The sequence below is a fragment of the Dermochelys coriacea genome, chromosome 8 (genome assembly GCF_009764565.3).
Source record: "Dermochelys coriacea isolate rDerCor1 chromosome 8, rDerCor1.pri.v4, whole genome shotgun sequence".
Lineage (NCBI taxonomy): Eukaryota > Metazoa > Chordata > Testudines > Dermochelyidae > Dermochelys > Dermochelys coriacea.
This window is the reverse complement of record NC_050075.1, coordinates 55522410-55527682: the sequence shown is the minus strand read 5'-3', so window position 1 is coordinate 55527682 and position 5273 is coordinate 55522410. Positions and strand designations below refer to the sequence as shown.

The window sequence follows — 5273 nt, the reverse complement described above, 5'->3', positions numbered from 1 at the left end:
CTTCATCGGATGCAACCCCCCCCCCAAAGAAGAGTAACCCTAATAAATGAGCGTACCCCAAAGTAACAGGCAAATCTGGTAACAGCCCCTTTACTTACAAATGAAGGCCCTGAAGTTCTCAGTGCAGGATTCAGACCTAAGAGTTTTACACTTCATAAGACAAATTTCTTTATAGGGACAATGCAATACATTCAGTTTCATCCCGATTACTTAATGGTCACACTGTAAAACAGTAGTTCTCAGACTTTTGTACTGGTGACCCCTTTCACATAGCAAAACTCTGAGTGCAACCCCCCTTACAAATTAAAAACACTTTTTTATATATTTAGCACCATTATAAATGCTGGATGCAAAGCGAGGTTTGGGGTGGAGGCTGACAGCTTGCGAGCCCTCATGTAATAACCTCATATCCCCCTGAGGGGTCCTGACCCCCAGTTTGAGTACCTTGCTTTAAAAGGTTCTTCTGTTTTGAAAGCTATTACTTGGAAATAATGGTATTTCCCATTTTTGGATAGGGAGCATTTCTCGGCCTTGCTGAATCTTTCAAAATGCAAGAAACCTTTTAAGTGTCACCACTATAGTTCAAACTTAAGTTTAAATTTTATTTCCTATCATCACTTCACATCTCTACAACTCTATTCATCTGAAACATGGTCTATACTTTATTATATAAAATGGATTCATTTGCAATTTGATTGATAATTTATTAAACATAGTAAGAGTAAATATGAAGATCTGATACAATATAGTACTGGACACATCCTAGTGCCAAGAGAGGCAGTGTGGTCCTCCAGTGGATGGTGCCCTCTCCTCTTTGTTCCTTGGCTCCGATGGGCGCACCCAATGCGCCTGCGGGCACCGCATTGGGGACCACTGGTTTAAACAGACAATTTACATTTCTGATTTTAACTGCAGGGATGATGAGGAAAAAATATCTCCCATGAAAGAGGCTTGAACAATTAGGGCAGTGGTCATGTCCCAGCTAAAGATGGAAAAAAGGATTTCAATACAAAATTAAAGGTTTCTTGATGACTTCAGTGGGAGCAGAATCTGGTCCTACGTTGTCCTAATAGAGTAACAGAACACTCATTTGACTTCATAGAAGAAAATTGGCTTCCTTGGCCGTATCCCTTTTAAGTGGATTTGACTGTAGTAATCGCTTCTCAGCCTTATGGTTAAGATCAAGCATAGTATCTGTGCTTATCAGTTTAATCTCTTTTTATGAACACTTGCAACACCTGCACTGAAGATGGATTCTCCTGCTGCAATTTTTGAAAGAATTGATGCTGCTTTGAAGGTGTATTCTGCTGCTATTACTACTTTGGAAGGAAATCCTCTTTCTGCTCCTGAGACATCCCCAGATGTACCGTGTACCACCACTGCTGCTGCTCCACAGAAGGCCTCTCAGACAACAACTACAAAGAAGGTCCTAGGTGCCTCCAGGACACTGCAGACAGCAGCACGAAGGGGAAGATCAGTGGCTGCTCGAAGGACCCCCTCCAAGATGCTGTTCCAGTAAGATCCTGCATCCTGAGGATGGTCTGTCGGGACATCACAACCAGAAGGAACATCTCCCCCGCTCCCCAGCAGCACCAGCTGCCGAGGGTCAACCCCTCCGCCAAACAGCAGCTGCCGACCGAGAGCCTCCCCGCTCTCCAGCAACACCAGCCGCCAACGGAGAGCCCCCCCACTCTGCAGCTGCAAAATGCTTTCAGGCGACCACCTCCCACCCCCGCAGCTGCCAAGGTCCCCGACACTGGTGGTGCTCTCGCTGCTCTACTCACCATCAAGAGAGGAATCTCCATAGACGGGACCAGCATCTCTCCAGAGACCACCCAGAGGGCCACCAGCGCCTCGCCAGATGCCTGTCCAGCTTCAGAAACCACTCTGAGTGATCCCAGGTCCCTGCCGGATGCCTGCCCAGCCGGACCTCTCGACCCCAACTGCCCACATCAGGATGAACCAGGTAGCAACACCGATGATGCTGCTGGAACCCTCCCGCTGCAAGGTAATGAGGACACCATCTACCTGCAGTACCCCCTTGCTGCGGACGTGCTCATCTGCCCCATCTGCTCTCCGTCCTGAATCTTCCACCTCCTCGGTGGTGTCACCAGGCACCTGAAGAGATGCCACAGCAAGCGGGTCACCTTCAGCTGTGCCCTCTGCAGCCTGCCCTTCGAGACGCAGAAGCAATGCAAGACACACCAAGTCGCCTGCAGGAAACGCCTCAAGGGAACAACACAGTCTCCTGCCCCGGCTCCCAGCCCTCCTGCTGTGCGCCGGCTCGCTGCTCCTGAGCCTCAACAAAGAAAAGCGATCGTGCAAGCTGCCGTCAAGAAGCCTATCCCCATCTCCAGGCCAGCGCAATGGGGTGCTGCAACCGCGAAAGTACCTGCTGCCTCAGGGAACATCACCCAGGTCCTCACCAGAAGGAGGCCCGTCTCACACTCTCACATCGCCAAGCAAATCTCCATACTCAGACGTCCCAGTACTACCTTGCCACCTGCCCAGCACGTCCCCGTCTCCAGAAGGATCAGCGCCCCACCATGCATAGCTGCTCAAGATCCTGTCGCCGGAAGAGCCAGTGCCGGCCCTCAGAATGCCCCGCCAACTCCAACCGCCAGAGGAGCCAAAGCCACACCTCAGACCACCCTACGAGCTCCGGCAGCCAGAGGAGCCAGCACCATGCCCCAGATCGCCCTACAAACGCCAGATGTTACTGGAGGAACCAGCCCCGCAGCCACAGCAAAGCACAGGGCCTTCATCACCAGACGGCCCAGCACGGCCTCCGAGTCCATTCTGCAGGACACTGCCTACGGGAGATCTCCCACTCCAGCAGCAACTGCCCAGACAGCAGCCATCCCTAGAAGGACCAGCGGTGTCCCAGCAACCCCCAAGCCAGACCGCATCTCTCCGACCGCTAGCTACGCCAGCATCCCACCAGAGATCCCGCCCCAGCACCCAACCAATGGGAATCCTGAGCCACAAGATAGATGGCAGGCCGACCATGCAGGCTTTGAGCCTGCACCAGACGAGGTCGAGGACCATGAGGGCCAGCAGCCAGTGGTGAGGACTGCCACTCCATGGCAGACTGCCTGGACCGAGGAGCTGCAAGCAACAGTTTCCTTTGACGACTTTGACCTCCTCGTAGACAGGCTCACCCAAGAACTGTCTGCTGAAACCGCTCCCAGGAGAAGTTCAAACCAGGAGAATGCCCCGCCTGCCCACAGAACGCCTGCTCCAAACCTCAACACCACCACCAGGGGAGCCAGAAGTAGAGACACCAGCCGCCGCTACGATCCAGCAGCGGCTTCAAGGATGCAAAAGCTGTACCGGGCAAACCGCTCCAAAGCCATGAGGGAGATTCTAGACGTGCCCTCGCCCTACTGCAGGATCCCATCTGAGCATCTCTACAGCTACTTCAAGGATGTATTCGACTGCATAGCCCAGAATGTCTCTGCCCCCTGCCCCGTGTTGACGAAACAGGTGTCCTGGAAACTGACTTTATGCCCAAGGAAGTGATGGCCAGACTCTCAAAAACAAAAAACACAGCTCTGGGAAAGACGGCATCCCCTACAGCCTCCTGAAAAAGCGAGATCCCGGCTGCCTGGTCCTTGCCACACTCTTCAACCAGTGCAAGTAATTCTGCCGGACTCCCAGCTCCTGGAAGAAGGCCATGACGGTACTGGTATACAAGAAGGGTGAGCGGGATGACCCCAGCAACTGGAGACCCATCTCCCTCTGCTCCACAATGTACAAGCTCTATGCCAGCTGCCTGGCGTCGAGGATCATGGAGTGGTTAGTGAGTGGGGGAGCCATCAGCTCCACCCAAAAAGGCTACATGTCCTGTGAGGGCTGCTATGAACACAACTTTGTCCTCCAAACCACCATCGAAATGGCCAGAAGGGCACGGAGGCAGTGCACGGTAGCATGGCTCGACCTGGCTAATGCCTTTGGGTCCATGCCCCACCACCACATCTTTGCCACGCTCAAGGAGTTTGAGATGCCAGAGAACTTCCTCCGTGTGATCCGAGGGGTGTACAAGGGATGCAGCACGACCATTCGCTCGGTCGAAGGGGAGACCGCCGAGATCCCAATCTGGAGTGGAGTTAAGCAGGGCTGTCCCCTCAGCCCCATCATCTTTAACCTCGCCATGGAGCCATGCGAGCGATCTCCAATGATGCAGATGGCTTCAACCTCCACGGCGAGAGGGTGAGCGTCCTGGCTTACGCAGATGACCTGGTCCTGACCGCAGACGACCCAGAGAACCTCCAACGTATGCTAGATGCCACCAGTCGAGCTGCCGATTGGATGGGGCTCCGCTTCAATACAAAGAAGTGCGCATCTCTCCACATCAACGGCAGCAAAAGGGACTCAGTGCAGGCGACAGGGTTCCAGATCCAGGGTGAGCCCATCATCCCCCTGGCAGAGGGGCAGGCGTATTGGCACCTCGGCACGCCAACGGGTTTCCATGTCCGACAGACACCTGAGGACACCATCCAGGAGATCTTACAGGATGCCGCCAAGATTAACGCCTCCCTGCTAGCACCGTGGCAGAAGATAAACGCCCTGAACACCTTCCTGATCCCCCACATCTCTTTCGTCCTATGGGGATCCGCGAAGGTACCCCTCAACAAGGCAGACAAGATCGTCCGGCAGCTGGTGAAGAAGTGGCTGTTCCTTCCCCAGAGAGCCAGCAACGAGCTGGTCTATATCGCCCACAGGCATGGCGGTGCCAATGTCCCCCGCATGGGTGACCTGTGTGACATCGCGGTGATCACCCACGCCTTCCGCCTGCTGACATGTCCCGACGCCATGGTAAGGAACATCGCAGCAAATGCCCTCCATGACGCAACAAAGAAGCGGATCAGCAGAGCCCCCTCCAACCAAGACACCGCCAGATTCCTGAGCGGTTCTCTGGATAGTGAATTTGGACGGGACGGTGGCGACATCGCTTTGCTCTGGTTCTGCGTTCACAATGCCACGCGTCGCCTGGGGAAGCGCATCGGCTGCCACTGGGAGTGGTGCGAGGAGCACCAGGAGCTGGGAGTCCTGGTGCCACAGATCAGGTCCGATGACAACACCATCGTCACCCCGAGCACCAGGGGCATGCTGGAGAGGACCCTGAAGGTGGCCATCCACTCGTTGTACATGGAAACCCTGAAGCGTAAACCAGACCAGGGTAAAGTCTTTGAACTTAGCAGCAAGTGGAATGCCAGCAAACAGTTCCTTGCCGGGGGCAACTTCACCCGTTTTGCCGACTGGCAGTTCAT

The 5273-nt window shown here is 54.1% G+C and overlaps 1 pseudogene; it reads left to right on the top strand.

Moving 5' to 3' along the window:
* The first annotated feature begins 1155 nt into the window (after positions 1–1155).
* On the top strand, positions 1156–1358 carry LOC119860841 (annotated as a pseudogene).
* The last annotated feature ends 3915 nt before the right edge of the window (positions 1359–5273 follow it).